We start from the raw sequence: 27,173 nt of genomic DNA, 5'->3' as shown, positions 1-27,173 counted from the left end.
TATCTAGCGCCCTCTCGTGGCTAGGTTTGGTTATAAGTAAACACGATCGCGCTTTGTTGTCGACCAGTCAACCGGACGATGACATTCGGCCTCGTATTTAAAGCAAGACGGTCTCATGAATATTCAACAAAGGTCATAGTTTGATAGAGTGTTTAACTGGGGAGACAACTGTGGTGTATTTACGTGGAGAAATACTTAAGTGTCAGAGTAGCCTAGCACACAATAGCTGCCATTTTGAGAAGTGGTTTATTCACATAACCTTTGACCTGTATACATACATGGACTGTGCACTATATATATATTCATGAGCCGTTCATAAAGTAGTGCCACAGTGATACATTACACTTCCTCCTCACTAATTATGAAGTGATGTAAATGTTCAGCAGTTCACTTTTAATTATTCATAAAGTTCTGGAAAATACACATGTAGTTTGTTGCACTCCTTATATCAGGATAGTAAGAATTCTTGTTTTGTTTTGCATGGCATTTCTTTTGTTTTTTTTTAACATAACACTGAACTAGAACTATCAACTCTAATTTGGAGTAAATATTTTTAAACAAACATGAGTAATAAATCAACTGTTTCACTCCACTTTGCTTTGTTTCTGTTCTTAAGACTAAAGGTTCAGTTTATCTGGAGGTTTGAGTTGACGTGATGGATAGCGATGTTCACGCACTGGGGACCTAACTGGCACTAGAGTTTTAGGGTTTTGTGTCTCTTCATCATAAGAGGGTTGCACGCCTGTTGATGGAGTTGTCGCTATCTCAGGTGCTCATTCTTGTGGTTGATCAATGTCAGGGGTAACACCTGTATCAGAATCCAAAATCTGGTCGATATGTCTGCACCAAATCATATCTGGCCCTACGCGCACTTCATACGACAGGGGACCGTTTCGAGAGTGCACAACACCAAGAATCCACTTTTCTCTGCCTCGATAATCGCGAACTGAGACTGTCTGTCCAACCTGAAGCTCTCGTGTTGTACTAGCGGATCTATGTGCAGCTGTCTGGTCCGTTTGTTTGTCACTAACACGGCGGCGAATATCCGGTTTCAAAATATCCAAGCGAGATCTAAGCTGTCGCTTCATGAATAGCATAGCAGGCGATTGTCCTGTTGTACTGTGAGGTGCACTTCTGTAAGCAAGAAGAAAGTTAGCGAGTTTTGCTGATGTTGATCCTTTCTCCCCCGCCATAGATTTTAGAGCTTGTTTAAAAGTCTGTACAAATCGTTCAGCCAGCCCATTGGTTGCTGGATGGTACGGAGCAGATCGGATGTGTTTGATACCATTGCTCTTGAGGAAAATTTGGAATTCCTCAGACGTGAACTGGGGCCCATTATCGCTAACAAGCTGTTGGGGAGCTCCACTGCGTGAGAAAATGTCACGAAGAAAATCAATGGTCTGAGTTGTGTTCGATGATTTGGTACACACAACCTCTGGCCATTTTTAGTGTGCATCCACGACCACTAGGTACATTTGTCCAAGGAACGGTCCGGCATAATCAATATGGATGCATTGCCATGGGGTCGTTGGCCATTCCCATGTATGGAGTGGTGCTGAAGTTGGATTACGCTGAACTCTTTGGCATCCAGAGCATCCTTTGGCAATTTGTTTAATATCATGATCAATCCCAGGCCACCAAGCATAGCCTCGTGCGAGTGTTTTCATTTTCACAACATCGAGGTGCCCTGAATGTAACTCATCAAGGACTTTCTTGCGGAGCTTGGACGGAATTACGACGCGTAGTCCCCACATAAGGCATCCCTCATGTACAGAGAGTTCATTTCTGCGTGTATGAAATGGTGCAAGGACGGAGTCGTGAGTGTTAGGCCACCCTTTCATGGTATACTCACGAGCCTGGGCGACTGTCAAATCATATGCTGTCTCCCGAGCTACTTGTGAAGATGTCACTGGCAAAATTTTGAGTTGTGAGACATAGAGAAGATTTTTTGGGTCACTGTACTCATGAGTGACCTCTGGCAATGGCAATCTCGACAGTCCATCGGCATTACAATGCTTCGCTGTATTTTTGTATTCAATGTCATAGTCATGACTCCAAAGAAATATCGCGTATCTCACCAATCGTGACGCGGAAGTCGCAGGAATGCTCTTAGCAGGGTTGAATATGGATGTGAGCGGTTGATGGTCTGTAACCAGGATGAATTTCCTTCCATAGAGATAGTTATGGAATTTTTTAACACCCCACATCAGTGCTAAGGCTTCCTTATCAATCTGTGAATAGTTACGTTCTGCCGAAGATAGTGAGCGTGATGCGTATGCGATTGGCCGCTCAGATCCATCTTGCATAACGTGAGACATCACAGCACCCAATCCATATGGTGAGGCATCACAAGCTAACTTCACCTGTAGATCTGGGTTGTAATGTGTCAAAACTTCCTTAGAAGTGATCAGAGTTTTGGCCTTGTTGAATGCATTTTCACAGTCTGCAGTCCAAACCCATGGTTTATTCTTCTCAAGCAGTCTGTTGAGTGGGTGCAGTATAGTGGCAAAATTCGGTAGAAAGCGGTGGTAGTAATTGATGAGCCCAAGGAATGAGCGCTTTTGGCTGACATTGGTTGGTTGTGGGGCATTGTTCACTGCATTGACTTTGTCCTGAGTCTTATGTAGTCCCTCAGCATCAATCTCATGCCCACAGAAGACAACGCATTTCTTGAAGAACTCACACTTTGACTTGTTGAGCTTTAATCCGCGGTCATCAAGAACATTGAGGACTCACTCGAGGTTGTGAAGATGCTCTCTATCATCACGACCTGTCACAATCATGTCGTCAAGTATGCACTGCACACCTGGAATTCCTTGGAGGATTTGCTCCATAGTACGCTGCCATATGGCTGGGCGGATGCTACTCCAAATGCAAGGCGATGCATCTGAAAAAGTCCCTTGTGTGTGTTGAGTGTCAACAATTTACTTGACTCATCCTCCATAACCATGTGTAGATATGCTTGAGTCAAATCAAGCTTGCTAAATCTTTGTCCACCTGCGAGTGTTGCAAATACATCTTCAATTTTAGGCAAGGGGTAATGGTCAATCTTTAAGTTCGCATTGACTGTAACCTTGAAATCACCGCAAATTCGAACTCCGCCGTTTTTCTTTGGAACTGGTACGATAGGCGTTGCCCATTGACTTGTGGCAACTGGAGTTATTATATGTTCACGTTCCAGTCTTTCTAGTTCCATCTCAACTTTAGGTCGCAGTGCATATGGCACTTGTCTTGCTTTGAGAAATACGGGGGACGAATTGTCTTTGAGCGTTAGTTTCCCTTTAAAGCCTTGTAACTCACCAACTTTATCACTGAATAGCTTCTCATGTTTCTTGAGCAGCGAGTTGAGGTGAGTGTCTCTCATATCCATGGAGGAGGTTCTCATGGCTAAAATACTTGGCCAGTCCAATTTTACTGTAGCGAGCCAATCACGACCGAAGAGGGGAGGACCACCTCCTTCGACAACGTACAGTTTCTGTGTACAACTCTGTTCTTTGTACTGGACATGTACTGTCAGCAATCCTGCAGGGGAAACTCTTTCTCCTGTATATGTTTGCAACTTTACTTTTGATGGTTGCAGAGTTACTGTCGGTAAGAGTTTTCGATAGTCAGCCATTGAAATGATCGAAATGGCAGATCCTGTATCAACTTCCATGGTGATCGGGATTGTTGACTTTCGGTGTGACCCATATCGCTGTGCTCATGTCACACCGAGAATTTACATTGTTGATATTGACTCTTCCGATAAAAATTTCATCATCCTCCCGTTCATCATTTGGAATGTTCTCCATGACTTTTGTTGACTGCGCCTTCTCCTGGTAAGTATGCTTATGTCTGTTTGGATTAGGTTTGAACGTTTTGTTCGAAGGGGTCTGTGGTGGCTTTGAACGACATGCAGGTGCAATGTGGCCTGGTTTCCCACAGGAATGGCAAGTTGCGTCTTTAAATCGACACTGATCTGGGCTGTGATTTGACCTTCCACAGCGGTAGCATGAAGTTGAAGATTGGGAGTGTGATTTCACATTAAATTTGTGAACAGTAGAATCAGGTTTTAACTGCTGACGAAGCTCAACTGCATCCTTAGCAGCTGTTTCCATTGCAGTGGCCATTTCCAAGGCTTTGTTTAGTGTTAGTTTTGCCTCAGCGAGCAGTCGCTTCTGGATACTTCCTGCCCGTAACCCACACACAAATCGGTCACGGAGGGCATCATTCAAATAGTCACCAAAATTGCAATGTTCAGCAAACCGTCGGAGTTGAGCGAGGTAAGTACTGACGCTCTCACCCTCAAGTTGTTCTCGCTTGTGGAAACGAAAACGTTCAGCGATGACAAGTGGCTTGGGTGACAAGTGTTGTGATAAAATTTCAACTAACTCCTTGTATGTCTTTGTGGATGGCTTGTTTGGCGTAGTTAAATTTTTCAAGAGCCCATACGTCTTTGGTCCAATAAGGCTGATAAGTGCAGGCACTTTCTTGGCTGCTGGGATTGAGTTCACATCAAAATATTGTTCAAGCCTTTCAATATATGTAGGCCAGTCTTCCTCTGTCCCATCAAAGGGATCAATTCTGCCAATCATTGATGAAGCCATGATCTAGAATGGTAGCTGAAGTTCACAGAATTACATGTAACAGCAATCGGCAATGCGTACGCCACACGAGTAGAGATGAACTGTCAGATTCAGTCTATGTGTATATGTACATACCCTCACTGGTGTTGTAAAACGGATCCAGATTCACTCCAAATTTCCACATTTTATGCAGCTACCCTGGCGAATTTGTACATTAAATTTGTACTCTTAAGATCACAATACTTAGATCTTTAACATAGCAGGCTAATAATCCCATCCTCGTCGCCAATTTTGGTGTATTTACGTGGAGAAATAACTTAAGTGTCAGAGTAGCCATTTTGAGAAGTGGTTTATTCACATAACCTTTGACCTGTATACATACATGGACTGTGCACTATATATATATTCATGGGCCGTTCATAAAGTAGTGCCACAGTGATACATTACAACAATGACACCAGGCATGGCATCATTTGACGGTGTCCGGGGTACACAGCTGATCTTGAAACTACACCAAAAATATGTCACGATCCGCGAGCTTTTGATGCATCGAGGAACAAGGTAATTATTGGTATATTTGTTGGCGTTTTTAAGGGTCGATAATGAGTTTTCCTGGTGAAATAATCAGTTCTGGAGGGAAGACTGACTCATTGTGAACACGTACATGATAGTTAGCACTGAGCAAACCTCAATGGAGCCTCGTGGGCAGCCATTTAGAAAAGGGATTTGTACACGACCGTGGTCGCGTTTTCACTGTTGTTGATGACTTTTCTATTTAAGACACAGTGTATGTGGGTTACAAACGTGTAATGTTGGTCCTACGCTTGACTTGTGAAACGCTTGAAATGTTTTGAACTATTTGGGGTTCTATTATTGATTGTTAATAATTTCTCCAACAGACATATTTACTACTATAATTTGAGTATAATAATAGCTTTCCCCCACAGAAATATAATCAACAATTTTTTAGTTCACCTTATTATATCATAAATTATCCTAAAGCCACGAGTATAAAAACAGTTCAATATACACAAGCATTTAAATAACAAACCACACCATCTGATGATGAGTATGTGTATAAATTCATGTCAACTCAAGTCACAATGTTCTGACGAAATATAGATACTATAAAGTACATTCAGACTTGCCTACTTTTCACAGATATTTTATTTCCTTGGATTTTGTTGAGGTATTTATTTAAAGCTATGTACCTTCTTGATTTCAGGTTGTGAGCGGCGCTTGCGTGGATGTGACTTGGGACGTAGACTTGTTATGGATGGGGTTGACGCACAGGTGATGTTCAGGCATATGACGCAGAGGAGTTTGTGAAGGTTGGGATTCAATTAAATTTTTGGCACCATTGAATCGTCTGTTTAGAATGTTGACTGCAGCAGGCATACCCCCCCCCTCTTCACCAAGCAGCCCCAAACCATGCTTCGTGCGGTTCTTAACCAGCTACTCATCTTACACATTGTGCATTTAACCCTTAAATTTTGTAGCACATGCATGAAGTATTGTTATGGGGGTTAATTTCTTTCAGACTGAAATTGCTTTGGCATACAGTGCATTTAATAGTGCAAGATGATGTCGAGACAAAAATACTCTGCAGGCACGATAAGCAAAAAACGTTTTCACAAGGAGCCTCGACTGGTCTGGATTACAAATTATTCTCCATTTGCTAACAAACAGTGCGTCATCAGTAAAGAAGTTCAGATTGGGGTATGGAGAGGTTATCTCAGAAAATTCATGAAACCTAGCCAACACCTCTTCTTTGTTTTTCTCTTCCGTCTCTTCTAGATAGCTCATCCAGTCTCCGGTATTTTGTGTTGGCTGGCCGACCACCTCTGTTATACACCACTCCATTGCAAACACTGCATTCACTTTTGACTGGATGAACACTCCAGTCATTGGGCACGACCCATGATGTAGGTAGAAATAAATTAGACGGACAAAGGTGGCAGATAAAAAGGGGATGGCATAGACTTTCATCTCTAGTTACGTCAATTGAATTGAATTGAATTGGTACTTCAAGTTAATTTTATCTGCATATCGTGAACAGGGGACACTATTGGTAATTACTCAAAATAATTAATAGCACAAAACCTTACTAGGTAATGCATGAAACCTTTCTTGATTACGAGTAATGGGGAGAGGTTGGATGGTAGTATAACACAGTGTGAGAAACGGCTCTCTCAGAAGTGGAGTAGTTTTCGAGAAAGACGTAATTTTCCATGAATTTGATTTAGAGACTTTAGATTTAGAACTTGAGGTCTCGAAATCAAGTATCTGAACACACAACTTTGTGTGACAATTGTGTTTTTTCTATTATTATTATCTCGCAACTTCGACGAACGATTGAGCTCAAATTTTCACATGTTTGTTATTTTCTGATATAATGAGATACACCAAGTGAGAAGACTGGTCTTTGACAATTACCAAGAGTGTCCACTATCTCTGAATGTTTCCCGGTTGCCACAAACTCTGCATAATTGTTTTTCTAATTGTTGATGTGATCTTCAATTGTTGAGATTCAGGGCTTATGGAGATTTGATCTGACAATATTTTGGTAAAATGTGAACAGTTAGTATTCAAAGAATTGTTTTTAAAATTATCTTAAACACGTTTAATTTATAACGCCAGTTTATAGTATCTGATGACTTGTTTGCCCTCAAAATAGTAAAATAGTTAACGTATGGTCTTTCTTGTCTTGGTGTTTAAAAAATATGTAACAAACTTTCAGTAGAGTTTGGTTTTTGAGTGAATAAATTGTGCATTTTGTCTGCCATAACTTATTTAAAATTTTGTAATTTTTCTAACTGATGTGTTGCTTTGCAAATAAAGATACACTACATTGTAACTTGAACATCCAGTTGACTCTTTTAAACATACCTAGTTTGTAGGTGTACTAGAAAAAAACACCAACAATTTATTTCAGGAATTTTCTCTCTTCCCCATCCTGCCCCTATGTTTAAGAAAAACTTATTAGGCCTACAGTACCAACAGTGTTTTATCTGATGACTTGTTGAAGTTTAATGTGAATTTGAATATTAGAAACAACCATCCGAATCCTGGCGAACATGGTCCAAATCTAATATAAACCAGCTGACCCCAATTTTATATTTAAAGAAATCAAAATTTTCCCCTGAAAGTCGGAACGAACGCACAGTGAGCAGTTTTGTACACACAAACGGTACATGTCGTAGGGCCTGGAGATTGTGTACAAATGTATGGGCAACGCGCAACGGAATACCTAGAAATCTTGTTTGCCGTGGTAAAACCCGAGGGGGAATCCCACCATTTTAAGACAAAGCACGGGGTTTGCTCATATAAAAAGTTAGTTTGGTGAAGGAAGGTTTAATTTCTTGTATGTTACTTTCCACGTATTAAGGAAAACTCATCTTCATGAAGAAAATCCACCTCCAAATCTGTAAATTTTCAGACTGCGCACGTCTCGTTTGGACACAAACTTCGGCACAGATTTCCCCGAATTTCGCGGGGTTCCGTCATATCTGATGTTTCTTTACTACATAATATGCAGAGGATATTATTTCTTCATGATCCTATTGGTTAATTTCGTCTTTAGTATGAATATTCAGTATGTAAAGGGCGTTTTTGATCAATGAAGTAAAGGCGAAAATACGCTGGAGGTCACGCTTAATGAATATGCATTTTCCAATGACCTCGCAGAATTCTCGCGCATGCGCGCAAACCGTATGTCGCTCACAGGGCCTTTTATACAGCGGTGAACAATGATTGATGGACTTGGCTTAAGCTTAAAGTGGGGCGTGAGTTGGAAACTAGTCTAGAAACTCCAGGAAGGGTGATATTATTTAAAATACAGTTTATAGCACAACCATTATATTTAACAACTTTTGTGAAATATAAGTATAAGTAATATTCCTCAACAAATTGTGGTCTTAAGCCCATGTCATACAGGATAACATCATTTTTTCACCCCGAAATTTTGGTCAGCGGTAGCCATCTTTTCTGTCGCAAAGTGAGATTCTGTATGCAACAAAATGACAGAAACAACCATAATAGTCTGGTCATTCGACAGAGAAATCGTCTTGATTGACTTCTACAGGGGTATGTATTAATTTCAGTATGTTGAAAGCCTAGATTACAAGTGTTGTTTACACAACCGTGTTTGTGATTGTGATCTGTGGTCATGATCGTGATATGTTTACACATCATGTTGCATCTATTTCGTGATAAATATGAACTCTTGGCCTAAAACTGAAAATTAATAGTAAAAAGACCATTGGATATTCACTTATCTAAACACCAATGCATTAATATTAATAACACGAGGGTAAGTAAGCCTCTAAATTATTTCATGACATTTAGTTGCGACTATTCACTTATAGGACGATGTACTTGTGAGTTTTTTCTTGTGCTACGCCGTGTACATGTACTATGTGTAGTGATAAATAGGGCTACATGAAGTACTTGTACACGGACGGACGGACGCTGTTGTATTGTACATTGCCAAGTATTAAAAAAAATTGTTAACCAGTTGAACTGCATGGTGTTTTGTTTAATCTTTCTTGACTAATGTTATTCTGTCTACCATCATGTTGTTCACATTGTTGTCTACCACTTGAAGCACTGAGGAACACGAATAAAAACTCAGGAAGGAACTAAATGTACATCAATATTTGTTTGTATGTAACTTACAGTCTCAAACTTCAACATTATACATTAGCTGCTATCAATCTGCTTTTACAAGCTGCATTACATGGGTATATGTTACATTCAAGGCATACCTGGTCGACTGAAAAGAATGAAAATGTCCCATACTGAAACAGGAAACTTTTAGAAAGATTATTACATCGTTACATATGGTGCTAAAAGTGAAGCTGTAATGTATAAAATAAGACAAAAACACTTGAAAACAAAACAATTGAGAGTTAACCCTCAAACAGGTAAACAAATATTCCAATGGTAATTTCACAGCAAAGAACATTTTTTTCCACCTGTGGCATCATAGAAAAAAACCGTTCTGTTTATTTTGTACAATTATTAAACAAATATGAATGATTAACAGATTATACTTAAGAATATGCAAAACATAACCTCCCCAGAGTAAGTAACCCAAAACTTTCATGTGAAGTGTCATATCTTTATTTGATCACGATAGTAAATGATGCCAAAGAAAGGTTTAAAACCTTAGAACCACGTTCCGGGATGTGAAAAGAACGGACCAAAAAAAAAACTCTGGCAGCGGTACAGACGATCTGTACCAGAGTCGCTGGGGCCATTTCGGGAGGATAGCCTTCCTAAAGGACTCGTTCAAAGCTGGGAAAAGCCACGATATACTGCAGGTAAAAATCTAACACAATTCAAAAGGAGATGGGTAGCACATTTTGTTTTGAAAATTTTAATATTATTGTGGCTTTTGATAAAGTTAATATAACTGTAGGGCCTACACCGCAGCTGACACAACAGAAAACAATGCAGACGAGATACGTCTGATGATGATAATATGACAACGAATACGGTAAGTGATTGCGTTATCCGCGTTTTCAAATTTTTTGTGCATCGTTTGATTGGCTGATTTGCGGGCAATTTGATTGCGCGCGCATTGCTTCAAAATTGCTGCGTGTGTCATCAAAGTTGCGTCAACAAAAGTTGCCTTGACGTTGCCAGAAAAAAAATTCCGTAAATTTCCCCGTGTGACAAGGGCTTTACATTACATGTAGATGAACTCTTGTATTTTAATTTTAAACCATGCATTGAACATTTGTACAGAGGGTAACCAAATTTGTTGACATCTGTGACACCTATGTGTGACCAATCCAGTCAGTCATCTCAACAAACAACCCTCAACAACCCTCAACAGTGGTGTGCTTGATACCGACACATCAATAGCCATGATGCGGGACTTCCAACTGGCATGGGAGCAAACTCGCAAAAAACGAAGGTACGCCTAACCTATATTGCGGAGGGCTGTGCACTCAAGCATTCAAGTGTAGTTCCTTATAGTAATATCTGTATTGGTTTGGATCTGAAAATAAATAACGAATATACCTCAACTGTGCAATCAATGATAGTTATTTGGGGAATGTAGGAGTCACCTTCTCAATGAGAAAGCACAGCATTGAAGGCAGTCTATTTCCCCTTGTCTTAAATTCTACTAGTGCAAATGGTAAAAATGGTTTGGAGACGAAGAAATAGCATGTGTAGTAGTTAAGAACCTACTTAGTTAAGATATTTGGAGAGACAGGAAAAGTTTTACACGCTGTAATTGCACACAACAATAACTGAATAAAATAAATACATTAAACATTTAAAATCACATATGTTTATGCATTTGTTATATACTTTAAAGGAACGGCTCCCTCACTTGGCAGGAAGAAATAATCCCCAATGACCAAATATGGATCGAAATAGTGAACACCCACAACCCTAACCCCTCTGCAAAACACAATCGTGTTTGCGTGTTTTGAAGCTGCAGACTCCAAGGCTAACTTGCAACGAGTGCTTTCAGCTGTAATTGCTCAAGTCTCCAATCTAGGTAAGCAGACATGGAGGTAAATAATAATCTAAATAAAAAGCGAATTTTTATACGGTGTTATTGGTTTCAGTTAAGGACAATGCGTCTGTTTTTCTTTGGCGACTTTGTTAATATAATATCGAAGTCTTATATAGTGCACGTATCTACCAAACAAGGTACTCAAGGCGCTGAGTATATACAAATATGAGCTCATATCGAATCTGCAGGTTAGAAACAATTTTCTGTTTACTTTGTACACTAATTGTTGATTTCCTTTTACAGCGCATAGGGACCTCACGGTGATATGCGCTATATAAGAATGGTTTTATTATTATATTATTATTATCACAACCATAAAATCCAAACTGACATATATTCTTGTGTAGAGGTGCATTATGAATAACTACGACTGTTGCCAATTGCGGCTGGAATCAGCATTCTAGTAAAAATTGTGCTCAAGCTGTTTTTTCTTGTGTAGAGGTGCATTATAAATAACTACGACTGTTGCCAATTGCGGATGGATTCAGCGTTCTAGTAAAAATTGTGCTTAAAGCCATTGGACCCTTTCGGTAAACAGTATTGTCCATGCCCACACTTCGTGTATCACAACTTCTATATAAAATAACAAACCTGTGAATATTTGGGCTTAATCGGTCGTCGGAGTCAAAAGAAAATAACGGAAAAAACCACCCTTGTATTCGCGCGTTTCGCCGTGTCATGACATGTGTTTAAAATAAATCCGTAATTCTCGTTAACGAGAATTGATATTGTTTTACTGTTTTCTCAAAAAGTAAAGCATTTCATGGAATAATATTTCAAGAGAAGTATTTCACCACTACCTTCTGTAAACCCTGTAAGTTATTTGTAAATCTGAACTTTTTTTTTGTCTGTACCGAAAGGGTCCAATGGCTTTAAGCTGTTTTTTCATCACTGGAACTTTCACATGTGGCTCTTTCTTTATCGCTTTTGATAAATTGGCCTGTTAATCAGTATTCTTTAAAAACATATATATATGTGACCCACTCTGTGAAAATGAGTCACATGTCGCCCAATGCAATATTAAGTTATGGACAGTTTACGAGTGCAGAACACAGAGGAGGAGCTTTCATCCGATAATTTTGATCAACAGGTTCACACACTGTATAAATTGCCAAGTAAAAAAAAAAAAAAAATCATGTTCCATCACCAGGTACAGACTCTAATTTTGAGTGCTGCTTTTGATTTATTTTGGAATGGATGACCGGGAGGTGAAACGACTCGTCATGGATTAGCGGAATCCCCTGATCAGCAGCAAGATCTTCATGCTATGATTGGTCAACTTATTGACAGTTTTGTCATCTGCTTAGTACCATTGTCCGCAGAAAAGAAACGTCTGACATGCCCACAATGTGTGAAGACATACAAGCAAATGTCTACACTGAAGCAGCACTTCAGTAAAAAAGCACAAGGGTATTTCTTTTATGACTGGTAAGGAGCAAGGTCCTGTGAAGGACACGATGAAAAACGACTGCTGCGTTGCCTTTGGTTTCTGTCTGCTGACAGGTGACTTTCGGGAGACCAGAAAGTATGAAGATGGAGGACACATCATGCTTCTCGACAAACTTCTTTAGATGCATTTTTAAGTTTATGAATTTGAAGGGGCTGCCTGACACTAACATAGAAATGGTTAGGGCCATTGAGCACAGAAACAAGTTGTTTCAACAAGAGTGCCGATCATTCCATGGGAAAGTAACACACAAGTCAGTGGCCAGGGTTGGACATGCTACTGATGCACTGAATGAGGTTTTACACAATGCAAACAGAGTTGCAAAAGTCCAGAAAGCATCCGGATTACACTAGGAAACACACAAAGATTAAAGCTGAACAGGATGTTTTGGCTTTGATGCGACTCATGCACAGAGAGGAAATTTTCAAACTAAAGCAGGGAAGAAGACTTCATGCCTTTCCAGACTTTCCCTTTAACCCTATAGCCCAACTTGATCAGAAGGAAGTCCATGTCTGGATGACCAAGACACAGTGAAGTTGTTTACGACCCCATCATCCAGGTTGTAACAATGACATGTTCTGGAAAACCATCATTATTTATCCAAACATACCTTTAAAATTAGTTTCTGAAAAAGTACAATTATACTATTTATCAACGCAGCGGAAATCTTAAAAACAGTGAGTCAAATATCAGGTAATGGAAGCACAAATCTTTCCTGACAACTATTTCCTTTAAGAATACTGCCTACGTCAAAAATCAAACAAGTAATCTTTTTTCAAGAGATTAGTGTGCCCATAACGTGTTGTCTTAATAGTGTCCCAGATATTACAAGATATTATTTTTTTTCACTTGGTGCATCCCAACATATTCACAGAAAAACAAACTTGTGAAAATTTGGGCTCAACTGGTCATCAAATGCGCCAGATAATAATGAAAGATAAAACCCTTGTTGCATTCCTTATGTTCTTTGTGTGCTTTCAGAGGGAGATATTTCTCACAATGTTTTATACTATCAACAACTCTACATTGCTTGTTGTTACCAAGTAGGTTTTCATGTTTACAATTATTTTCTGTAATTACCATTAGACTCCAGTGCCAACAAACCTTTACAAAAACGTATGAAATAACTACATGTATATAGGCTCAAAACACAACTTGGAAACGAAAAAAGTTACATTATCGATATAAAACAGAGTCAATAGTAGAATAAACTTGAAGCTGACAAATCTTAGATCATCATTTTAAGAAGTTGAAGAAGTATGTACATGAATTGAGGATAATAAAAGCTTGTGATGTGACAACATATGTGGAGTGTTTCCCTTGTACTGCCACCTACAAGGTACAAAAATTATGCGGGAACTGTTTATAACAAAAACATCTTTACAGGGGTGCAAAGGAGCTTTAAAGAGTTCAGTGAAAAATAAAAATACATTAAATTTTGACATTTTTGGCACTTTTTGACATCAATATGACCTTACACGAAAGTGGTATTTGAGAATTTTTTCTCGAAGGACTGCCTGGGTACATTAACCTTTAAAAACAAATTGTTTGAAACACATAAATGCTCCATTGGGTGCAAAAAAAGCTGGTACACTAAAAATGTACTTTAAGATAATCATACTTTTACGTTTTGCTTTGCTATACGTTTGTGAACAAGGTCAATGTTTAATTGTTAATTACATACGTTTGGCATATCAACATTAACTTAAAAATACATTTTATGGATAGATCTATCGCTTGGGGTCAAATCTTGTGAAAATTTCAAAAATGCAAATTTTTGGCCTAATTTGAAATTTTGACCTTAAAATGAGTCGTTAAGACCCAACATGAAGGTGGTATTAGAATTATTTCTTTTCTCAAAAACTGCCTGGGTATATTAACCTTTCAAAAAAAGTTGTTTGAAACCAATATATGCACCGATGAGGATGGGGAGTGCAAAAACAATTGGTGTACTCAAAATGTACCCTTTTCAAGATAATCACACTTTTACACTTCGTTTTGCTATACATTTGTGCACAAGGTCAAAGTTTATACGTTAATTACATAGATTTGTAGTATCAACATAAAGTTAAAAATACATTTTATGGATAGATCTATCAAATGTGAATACATTTGACACAAATTTTGAAAATATTGATTTTTGACCTTTTTACCCTAAAATGACCTTAAAATTCAAAATCAAGCTGGGCGTCCACCCTAATCGTCTTCCCGAACCCATGATCCATACATCTAGCATGGATGCCAGCCGTTAACAAACTAGCTGTGTTTTTTTTTCTAGAGCACTTTTTAAAGTTTGGCTGGTCTACTAAAAAGTGTATCTGACAACAATACTCAGATTTACTGTTATAATTTCTAGTTCTACACTAACTTGCAATTGTGTAATGAAGTTTGAATCTTCAAGTTTGAAAACAAAAGTTGGTAATGGTATGGTTTGGCCTGACTTAGTGATGGTATATATAATGAGTGTTTGTTATAATAATTTTCTAAATTTTACCATAAGTAGAGAGTGCCAAATGGGTGCTGTATTTACTCCATTTTTACTATAGCTAACAACAGTTCAGGATAAAAAATAGGAATGCAGCACCCCGGTTTCTGGATTGAAATACATGTTCATAAAATAAACTTTTTCCGTTCTCACTAAGTGCTTATAGTTCTTATAATGTTCTGCTATTTGTCAAAGTGTATACTGTTTATTTGTGTATTGCAATGTAAATGTAAACCCAACTTCAAAACAAATTTACTAGTTTTTACTTCCTATATTTCGAGTCACAGAGCAGCCATGCTTTCTTTATGATTAGGCCACACGTCCATGTACACTTTACGTATCAACAAAACGTGTCATACACGCGAGTACATGGCCGCCCATCTCCATTAGTTCAACGCGTGGCCCATATACAAAACACGTTTATGGAAAACGTATTGTATGTACGTGTGTACACGTGTGTGTACACGTCCGAAAAACTGGAAAAATTTGTCAAACTGTGTCTCAAAATTAGGATAAAAACCGAGCTGCCCTTACGTTTGTACACCCACGATCTTCTGCAAAATGCACACTTCTTCCGTGAATGGCTCACGTTTCTAAAATGTAAAGTTAAATTTTGGGTCTGATTTGCCGTTTTTTTTGTGACATTGTGGTGACCGCTTGTTTATCTTGTATGCAAATCAGGCCATTACTTCCGTGGTGGACACATATACATTGCGCCACGCAAGAGGAGCGGGGTTTAAATGACGAAAGTCTTCCGCAAGAGGGCGGTATCTTATTTTATGTATGATACGGCCGGCCGTGGAGTGCTGCTTAGTTATTCAAGATGCTGCCAGAGACGTCTACATAGATAGAGTAGACAAAGCCAAACACAAAGGTGGTGCAATCTGTCTCTTAGTGTGCAACAGGAGTCCATTCATCAGAGCTGCAGACTCTTCGCAATACTTTGAACAAGTATTTGAAGGCTTCAAAATCAGCCAGACACAAATTGAAAGAACTCCTGAAGAAATGGAAAGAGTCACACACAGATAAAATAATATCCATTATGGATAACCACACTGTGCAAGGAAACAAATATTACTTTGCTGTTTCAAACCAGACTGGGCCCACCCAGTTGGCCAGAGAAGATCCGGAGATGACCCATCAAGTGTTCTATGGTATCCATGAGGACCGTCTGTATTATTCTTTCCTTGGCGTGTTCCTGATCAAGAAAGACTACCCCAAGATTGCTTAAAGGAACACATTGCCTTGGATCGGTCGAGTTGGTCTTTTAAAAGCGTTTGTTATAATGTACATATGGGTAGAAAGATGCTGAAAAAGTAGAATACAATGATCCACACAAACATGCCTCGAAATTGCACGGGTTTCCTTTTACCTCGTCGACTAACATGGTCGGCCATTTATGGGAGTCAACTTTTTGACCCCCATAAATGGCCGACCGTGTTAGTTCGCACAGTATAAACAAAACCACGCAATTTCGAGGCAAACTTGTGTGGATTATTGTACTCTACTTTTAAATATTCTTTCTAACCATGTGCATTTTATAACAAACGGTTACAAACGCTTTCATAGACCAACTCGTCCGATCCAAGGCAATGTGTTCCTTTAATGTGTCAGCCAACTTGCACTGGCCATTTTATGGATTTGCTCAAATTACTTCATAATTTTCAGGATGGCATGATAATTTTCAGGATGGCATGTAAGTCAACCTAACGAGTACATTCCAAGTAAATACCTGGCGAAGGTGTTTGAGGAGAAGAGAAGAGTTCCTAAGTAAACAGATGGTCTCCACTCACTAAGTCACCTCTGCCAAGTGGCAAAAAATTGAAAAAGAGGAGCCGAACAAGCTGTAGCTTACCAGGGTAGCCAAGAGGAATGAAACTCTCAAATGATTTGTTCATAAGCATATAGTTGTGAAAAAAAGGCCCACGACAGGGCTGTGGACTTTTTCCATGATGGATCTTTTCTAGAAATCTGATCATCTAGGGTGTAATGCTTGTAGATTTTAACGAGTGTTACATGTCAACAATTTTGTGTAGTTATTAAGTATACAATTAACAACTGCAAAAAAATACAAATTTTGGATTCTGATGCAAAAAAAAATAATGTATAATGTTTTTTTTTGATAGGTGTAGCAATCAAATTTACAATCGGGATTGTAAATGTAGATTGCTGTGCTTTTTGTAATTTTTACAAGTTTGGTTGCAAAAGGGGAGGGCATCTATTAGAGACAAAACGGTATGAAAATGTAAGTTGTGTAACAGCATCTGTTTAGATAGTGTGTTCATAAAAGTAGTGTTTTAGTATTGGAAAAATGTGCTTTCCTACCTAGTGTGTTCCTTAAAACATGTGCTTTCATTTGGTGCTTTCATATTTCTTTCATGTTTTTAAATGCCGAATAGGGTCACAGGGTTACACCATAAGATATCTGGGGAAATGGAAGTTTTTAAGAGTCAGTTCAGGTAAATAGTTGACATACTTGCTCACGGTCAAAAAATGAATTTTTTTTATACTTTGTTGGTGGAAGGGCCTTGGGGTGCAAGTAAATAAAATTGCATTTTCAATTCTATATATAGCCCGTTGCCATGGTTACGGCTCATTTTGTTTTTTGGCCATTTTAGGCCGATTTTGGGGTCTGAAAAACTGGTTTTTAGCTCATATTTACAACTCCACCCAACCAAAATGCAACATTATTTCAAAAAACCTTTTATATCACTACAAAGTATCATCCTTGGCCTTCCTTGAGATAAAAAATTATTGCTTTAAATATCACCCTTGTGCTATTTTTGCATTATGCATTACAGTATGTTTTTAGAACTTGCAAAATCAGTATTTTTACCCTATTTTTGGACCCCAAAATGTCAACTTGCCAGGGGTCTCAGAAAATTTCCCTTTCGGCTGTGATTAGGGCCAACAGTGGTCTTTCCATATCTGGTGTCAAAAACTTGGGCAATTGTATCCTGTTGTGACAGTACTGCCTCAAAACTAGACTTTTTTCCCCAAAACATGAAAAATGCCTTTTTAAGGGTCTTTTCACATAATATCGAAATACGTGTCCACGGTAAAAAAAAAAAAAGAATATTTTTCATTTTTTTGTGGATAGTAGGATGGTAGGGACTTGGGGTCCAAATAAACAACATTTACATTTCAAATCATAATATAACACGTTGCCATGGTAACAGTTCATGTGTGTTTAGGCCACTTTAGGCTGATCTTGGGGAATGAAAAACTGTTTTTTTAAGTTAATATTTACAACTCCTCCCCACCAAAAAACAAAATTATTTCATAAAACCTTTTACATCACTACAAAGTATCATCCTTGGCTTTACTTGAGACAAAAAAAATATTGCTATAAATTTCACCCTTGTGCTATTTTAAGAACGTGCATTACAGTATGTTTTTAGAACTTGCAAAATCAACATTTTTACCATATTTTTTGCTCTCAAAATTCCATTTTTTCAGGGGTCTCAGAATATTTTCCTTTCGGTTTTGATCAGGGCCATAATTTGTCTTTTTATTTCTGGTAAGAAAAACTCGGGCAATTGTATCCTGATGTAACAGAACTGTCTCAAAAATAGACCCTTTTCCCCGAAAAAATAGAGAAATGCATTTTGAAATATTTGCTTCATTTTGAATTTATAACATGAAGAAGTTAGCTATAATTCCATCAATCTGGCAGCTTTGTATAAGCACTTTGTAGGTTTAGTGCATTACCAAACATTGATCAGGACTTGTTGATGACCTAAATCTTATAATTTGCCCCACCCCGGCCCTGGCCCAATCATATTTCTTGACATTGCATAAAATAAAATAACAGTTTTGTGAACAGCGCCTCTTTTTTGAAAGTCACATTTTTTAATTCCCCTTGCACATCAAGAAAGTTTGTACTGTCTTTAATGTTTTATTGGTTCTCGGAATATTTCCCTTTTTGTTTTGATGGGCTATCATTATGGTTTGCATGTCTACTGGGGAGAAACACTTTGGTTTATTGTATCCTGTTGTGACACTTCTGCCTCAAAAATGGTAATTTTTCCAAAAACAATAAAAATGCATTTTAAAGTTATCCCTTAGTTTGAATTGATAAAAAACAAAAAACGAGCATGCTTGTTAAAAGAATATGGCACTGTTTCCATGCTCTTTAAGCCACTGAGTTCTAGTTTTGTCATAACTACTTTACCTAGTTGTACAGGTATGATTCACATTGCAAGAAGAGAAGTAGTGCGATGAGCAATCTTTACTGTTCTTGTCTTTACATGGCCTTATAACAGTCTTCTTGGTCCCCTGCCCGCTACCAAACTAAACATTATCATCCTAATCAGAACAAAGAGGCTCTAAAAGTGAGCAAGTACTGTATCCAAAGTATCTAACCATTTAGCCGCTGTACCGCCCAGCCGCATTATAGCGATACACTGTATGCGGTACGAGGAAACCTCGCTAGCTTGTGTTTGTAGAAAAAAAGGAACATCAAAAGAAAACTTGATAGTCATTAGTAGGTCTATGCATTAGTTAATATATCTAGTTGTTATAGATCGTTATTAATTCTCCCTTCACAGTAGACTTGTCGAAGCTAATGATGAATATGAAATAATTTAGCTCTTACGAAAAATAAAACGCTCATTTGTAAACAGGAAACTGTTCATTATTTATGATATTGTCAAAAATTAACGCCTTCGCATTTAATCAGTATGAGCATTGAGCCAGAAAAAAGCCTTGAAAAGCTATTGTGTTCATTTTATCCGTGCACAAAAATATTCGCCATAAAAATTACCGTAGCCGTTTAACGAGAGGCATTTATTGTTCCCATGAGAACTTTTATACAAATATTACCAAAAGGGTAAAAAATTGTGCATACACATTAAGCCATGGCTATCTTTTAAAATTTGAACTATGATTCCAGTAATTTACTGCAAGACTCTTGAGAAATTGGATTTCAGCAAACTCGGGCGGTGCAGGGACTAAAGGGCTAAATGGCCATTCACCTGCTTTGGCCTTCTGTAAGCAGTTCCCCCATCTATGGTGGGGTTCCTTTCAATTGTACTGTTGCAAACAATAAAAGAGTTGGTTTATTTAATGTGATAAACAATTCAATGTTTTAGTGAATTAGTAAGATAGTGAATGGAAAAAATATCAAACTAGCGTGAATAGACTTTTGTCACTGCAAATGCATCTTACTTATTTATGTTCAGCAGGTGCAAGTTTTTACAACTTCTTTCAATGTTGTTTCATTAAAGGAACACGTTGCCTTGGATCGGTCGAGTTGGTATTTGAAAAGCGTTTGTAAACGTTTATTAAAAAATGCATATGATTAGAAAGATATTTTAAAAGTAGAATATAATGATCCACACAAGTATCACTCAAAAACATCTTTCTAACCATGCATTTTAAAACAAACCGTTACAAACGCATTTCAAAGACCAACTTAACCGATCCCAGGCAACGTGTTCCTTTTAAATAATCTCTTACGCTCATCTTGCAAATCGTTAGTATCATTGTTTTTAATAAGATCTTGGCAAACTTTTCCAACACTTTTAAGCGGGCTTTTTAATTTCCCACGTTTGTGTTGGATATGATTGGATGCTCCAAACCATCTGCCGCAAGCACAGAAACTACATTGTTTATGATCTCTATCTCTAAGAAAAGTTTTACATTTGGTAGCAGGCAGGGACCAAGGAGAGTAGGCCCTGTATTAAAGACAACTTGTAAAGAATGCTCATCGCACTCTACTTGCAATGGGAATCATACCTGTACAATAGGTAAAGTAGCCAAATCAAGAACTCTCAGTGGCAAAGCATTGGTTATGGTTTGGTTGGATACCATTATGTTTAAATAAAAACTTTGTATTCATTACTCAAAGGGCATGGAAACAGTTCCAGATTTTTAACAAGCATGCAATGTTTTTGGAAAAATTACTATACTTAAGGCATGATCAGTCACAACAGGATACAATAAACACAGTGTTTCTACCCAGAAGATATGAAAACACCAATAACAACCGAACACTTTCACAAAAAGAGGCGCTATTCACAAAACATTGTTTTATGCAATGTCAAGAAATATGATTGGGGCTGGGCCGGGCAAATTGTAAAATTAAGGTCATCAACAGTTCCTGATCAATGTTGGGTAATCCACTAGTGCTAAGGAAAAGCTGCAAGATTGATAGAATTATTACTTTTTAATGTTAGAAATTCAATATGAAGAAGAAACAATTCAAAATGCATTTTTCTGTTTGAGGAAAAAAGTCTATTTTTGAGACAGTACTGTTAACATCAGGATACACTTGCCAAGTTTTTCTTACCAGAAATAAAAAAGACAAATTTTGGCCCTGATCAAAACCGAAAGGACAATATTCTGAGACCCCTGAAAAAAAAATGAAATTTTGAGGGCAAAAAATATGGTAAAAATGTTGATTTTGCAAGTTCTAAAAACATACTCTAATGCATGTTCTAAAAATAGCACAAGGGGGAAATTTATAGCAATATTTTTTTGTCTCAAGTAAAGCCAAGGATGATAATTTGTAGTGATGTAAAAGGTTTTATGAAATAATTTTGTTTTTTGGTGGGGTGGAGTTGTAATTATTAACTAAAAAAAACAGTTTTTCATTCCCCAAGATCAGCCTAAAGTGGCCTAAACACACATGAACTGTTACCATGGCAACGTGTTATATTATGATTTGAAATGTAAATGTTGTTTATTTGGACCCCAAGTCCCTACCATCCTACTATCCACAAAAAAATGAAAAATATTCTTCTTTTTTTTTACCGTGGACACGTATTTCGATATTATGTGAAAAGACCCTTAAAAAGGCATTTTTCATGTTTTGGGGAAAAAAGTCTAGTTTTGAGGCAGTACTGTCACAACAGGATACAATTGCCCAAGTTTTTGACACCAGATATGGAAAGACCACTGTTGGCCCTAATCACAGCCGAAAGGGAAATTTTCTGAGACCCCTGGCAAGTTGACATTTTGGGGTCCAAAAATAGGGTAAAAATGCTGATTTTGCAAGTTCTAAAAACATACTGTAATGCATAATGCAAAAATAGCACAAGGGTGATATTTAAAGCAATAATTTTTTATCTCAAGGAAGGCCAAGGATGATACTTTGTAGTGATATAAAAGGTTTTTTGAAATAATGTTGCATTTTGGTTGGGTGGAGTTGTAAATATGAGCTAAAAACCAGTTTTTCAGACCCCAAAATCGGCCTAAAATGGCCAAAAAACAAAATGAGCCGTAACCATGGCAACGGGCTATATATAGAATTGAAAATGCAATTTTATTTACTTGCACCCCAAGGCCCTTCCACCAACAAAGTATAAAAAAAATTCATTTTTTGACCGTGAGCAAGTATGTCAACTATTTACCTGAACTGACTCTTAAGTTGTCAAAGACAGATTGTATCGACAAAGGCGCAAGGTGAATGAAGTTTTTAATTTTAACTTATTCCTTTAGAGTTTTTTAGTTTGTTCTCACCAGTGGCTCTAGACTTTGTCATCTGTAATAGTAGATTATTTGTTTTCAACAAAGTCACCCCCCCATATCTAATGACACACACCTTGTGCGAATAACATTGAAGTTTGCTTTACAAATGATAAAAGTTTGTGATTGTAAAATGCTGATACTGGCAGAACTTGTGGCATTATTATTTTTATAGATTATTTTATTTATATAGATGTGTGGTCTATAATTTTTATTTATTTTAGCAACATTTGTATTGTCATAAACCTGAGGACTAGTCCTGATCTGTTAAAGACTGAAACCATAACGTGTCAGTCTTGTGTACAAAGACTCTGCTTGACAGTTTTGCAATAATTAAGTTGTTACATGCAGTCAGCTAGTCAGCTTATTTTATTCAAAAACAATATCTTAATATACACAATGTAGTGTGCTTTTTGGATATGAAGTGGGTTTAACACTAGAAAATATGTTTGTACAAACATTGGGATTGACAAAACAAATGTTCCTGTATCTTTGGATTGAAACCTGGATGACTTGGTACTTTTTTACCAGTGTGGAATTACAAATTTAACCATTGCAGTCATGGTAAACATTGATGAAGCTTGATTTTAATAGAGGTGAAGCTTGAATTAGAGAAATGGCCAATATGGTGAAACAGTGGTGAAGCGTCAGACTTGGCGAAGTGAAGTGGTGGTGAAATCCTGACTGTGAAGGACTTGGGGAGCCGGGGCGCCTTCTACTCCAAAGAGATAACCAAGAGGCACTCTCTTTTGAGTGGTTTGACGAAAACTACATTCTACAGAAAACTTATTTGCGTAGAGCGCTAGGGTAACACGAGAGTGCGCTAGACCAAAAAAGCTTAACTTGCGGACAGATATGAACATAACACTCCCCCCGTGATGATGCCAACATCACACTGAATCAAGGTTACAAAAACAGTCAATAACATTCAAAGGTAACCAGAAATCGGGTTAGTCACTAAAAGGTATCTACACCTTCCACACGGTACTTAAAGTAAAGTCCAGGACCTCATGGGATTCTTCTGAACAATTAACGATCCTTCTCGGCAACTAGTTCAAGGGCATCTCTGGGACGTTACTGTCTGGCAGCAAGGGTCTGGGGTTGCTCGTCACTCTCCCCAGTCGCGGATGCAGTCTGGCTTATTAAGAAAGATGTTAGTTTACGGCTCATTACTGGTCTGTGCATCACATCAAGATGGCCCCTTCCACAGATATTGCAGCTCATTTTAGATTTGCTGTCCTTGATCTGGTGGTTGGGTTGAAGACTTCGAAAGTACATATCGTTCTCCCTTTCAAGGCGTGTGTTATGGATTGGGCAACAAGGTGTCTCGTCCACTGAAGGTGTGTCCATCACTCCAGTTTTTCTCACTGTGAAAACCGATTGCTGTGGTGTGCGGTCGCCACTGCTTTTGACAACATCGGTGAACTGGAAGCTGGGATGGTTCTGTACTCGAGCGTGGCCCTGTACAAATGCGACGAAAACATCAAATGGTGGAAATATCACAGCGTGCCTTTCTTTGAACTGGGAGCTCTTTTGACGCCACTTCATTTGGAGCTATTCTGGGAGCTTCTGAACCAAAGGCTTTAACCCCCATGAAGAATCTTAAACTAGTAGACCTGGGTACTGCTTGGATTCGTTGACGTATTTGACTTCTAGAAGGAGATACCCAAACTCCTCAAGTTTGGTGCTGGCCCTTGGTAAAATCTTTTGAAACTGCTCCACTCTCATCATCAAGTCATGCTCAATTGCTTCCGGTGAGCCATGCTTTTCATCTTGGTATGACCATACCCTTTGAAGTCCCAAATCAAGCTTGTTTACATGGATAGCATAAGGGACTTGGTTTCCCCCTCGATAGAATCTAGACTGAGGTTCATCTCTTGGAAGGGTTTGAGATCAAGGTCCTTGGTAGCCTGCTTGAAGCTGCCTTTCCAAGCTTGGTATTCTCCCGCATTGCAGCAAAACTTTCTCAAACTACTTTTCACTAGCTCTTTTTGGACCAACATGTTGCTTATGGAATTCAGCTGCTTCTTCATAGCTTGATTGGGGAATTCCGTTGTCTGGTCAACTTTACCGGGTACTTGGGTCACCTTTGTATCTTCTTTGTTTGACTTTAAGTCAACATCAGTTACTGCATCTGCTGCAATTTGTGGCCTCTGTACATTTTACATGTCACACTTTGTCTCAGTTTTTTCCGATTCGTTTCCTCTTAGGAAATGTTTGGAGACATAATCATGGGTGCGAACGGCGGAGTCCACTGTAGGCAGCTGCAAATTTTCTTTGTAGAGGGAGTGTTCTTTTAAAGTAGCCGATTCCAGGAATTCTGCTTCCACTTCAGCCATAGCATATTCCTTCTCTGCACCCAGAATGAGTAAACTGCGTGCAACCTCTTCCTCTTGGCGCCTCAACTCAGCTTCTTGACGACGAAGATCCGCTTCTTTATGAGTAAAATCCATCTTGGTTTTCAAGGACAGAGCCTTTGCACGAGTCAGTATAGCTGCTGAGCTTGTGGTTGACTTGAAACTTCAAGCTGTTCTCGGTGATGAATCAGCGCGCTGGGACGTAGCACAAGTTACATCGTCGGAGTTGATTTCTTTAATCTTCAATCATCTTGAGCCTGTCTTGGAGAGTTCTTTTTATTGTGAAGGACTTGGGGAGGCAGGGCGCCCTCTACTTCAAACAGATAACCAATGTGTAGTGTACCACAAAATGGTAAAACTAAATGGTAAAACTGAAAGTTTAATGCAGAAAGCACAACTATAAGAACATAGAGCAACAGTTTTAAGTACAAAATCTGAGTTCAGATTAGCACAATAACAACATAGGGAATAATGTAATGAATAAAACAGATCACAAAACCAACTTTTTAAAGAAAACAATTTCAATAGCATGACATTTCTCTTACAGAACTGTTCTCTTGTGGGCTCAAGATGTCCTCAACTATATAAACCTCTGCTCAAAACACTACTCTTCTCGTCATCTCCAACCTTAAAACAAACAACAATGCATAAATTATTTAATGCACTCAATACACACAGCGAGTGAAAGCCCCCAGTCATAAGCAGGCAATGCCCAAATAAGGAAACAATATGATGAATAGTCATAGCGTCCAAAACAAAAATGGCGAGTGGAAGTGTTTAGGCAAGCCCTGCTATGCACAAAAACTAAGTCTTAAACTCACACAACTAGCGAAGTTATACAACCGTAAAAAGGCCCTTGAACTTCCTAAAGAGTAAACATCCCTAAGCAAGGGGGCCTGGACAACTAGTTCACTAAACTACCCAACAACTTAATACCAATGGCCTTGATACAATAATGATAAATCAAGGAAACAAAAGGAACGAAAACTACGTAAATGAGAGAAAAACTTCAGAGGCTGTAAAGGACATACGGCGGGAAAACAAGTCTAACAAGTACACCCTAAGTAGACAACTTTTACTGAAAATTAATCTACAATACCATTACAAATAAAATCCAAGCTTACCACTAATCTTCACTACAACAAGTCCAAAAAGGGCCTACAAGGTGAAGAAGAGGCACTCTCTTTTGAGTGGTTTGACAAAAATTACATTCTACAGAAAACTTATTTGCGAATGTGAACAGTGTAACAGAATCGAGCGTAATGCGACGCACAGACAAACCATCAAACACAGTATAAGAACCCCACGAGTCGAAGGTGAAGAAACACAAAACAAAGTTAATGATGGAATGACTAGTTCCGAAACAAGTGTGGCTTACGAGAAATTACTTCAACTACACTGCGCAGTGATAACAAGCGTTGGGGATGGAGACGAAAACAGAGAAGTCTGAAGATGGTGAGGAAAGTAAGAACACCATAGACTTCACGGAGTTGCAGCTAAGGGACAGGTAGATCGGACAGGTGATCCAGTGGAAAGAGTCCGTAGATAGGCGACAAGAATGGAGTAAAGTTTCCCACAGCATTTTTTGTGGACCGTCAAATATTGATAATTTAAAAATGCAAGCTTACAATGATGCAAGCTTACAAATTTGCGACCTTACAGGATTCTCCATTTTCCTTACAGATGCCAGTACTTGAAGACGTCTTGGTTTTAGAAGACGTCTTGGTTTTAGAAGACTTCTTGGTTTTAGTAGACGTCTTGGTTTCAGAAAGCATAAAGCATTTGCTTCACAACACTGGCGGTTGCAGTCTTGACGTCGCTGACCACAAATGCGAAGACGATGAATTTTGGTGAAAGTTTGAGTATCCTCACATATGTGTGTTCTGTGTTGGTTAACCCACGTATTAATTTTCCCAAAGAAAATTCACTCTTTTTTTAGATGGTTTTCATTTTTATGGCATAAGAAATCTTATAAAAGTGAGCAGTTCTTTATAAAAAATAAACAAGACTATGAGAACAAGAGAATGGCTGACGAAAAGTCACCAGCACGAAAAGAAAACCTCACTGCTGAGGCCAGAAACAAAATGCCCCTGCACACCAGGAAAAGTACAACACAAGAATGCAAGATCTTGCAGACTGAAGAAAAAGCAAAAAAAGGACAAAGCACAGCAAAACCAACACGCGAAAAAAGGAGAACTCACAAAAAAAAATAGACTCTGTGTGGAGCTTTCTTCATGAACACCTTGTGAACTTGACTGGAAAGGAGCAGCGTGCCGCGGTTATTCTGCAGCTGAACTTTCATAAAACAGTTCTG

The sequence above is a fragment of the Asterias amurensis genome, chromosome 10 (genome assembly GCF_032118995.1).
Source record: "Asterias amurensis chromosome 10, ASM3211899v1".
Classification (NCBI taxonomy): Eukaryota; Metazoa; Echinodermata; class Asteroidea; order Forcipulatida; family Asteriidae; genus Asterias; species Asterias amurensis.
Note: the sequence above shows the minus strand (reverse complement) of the source record.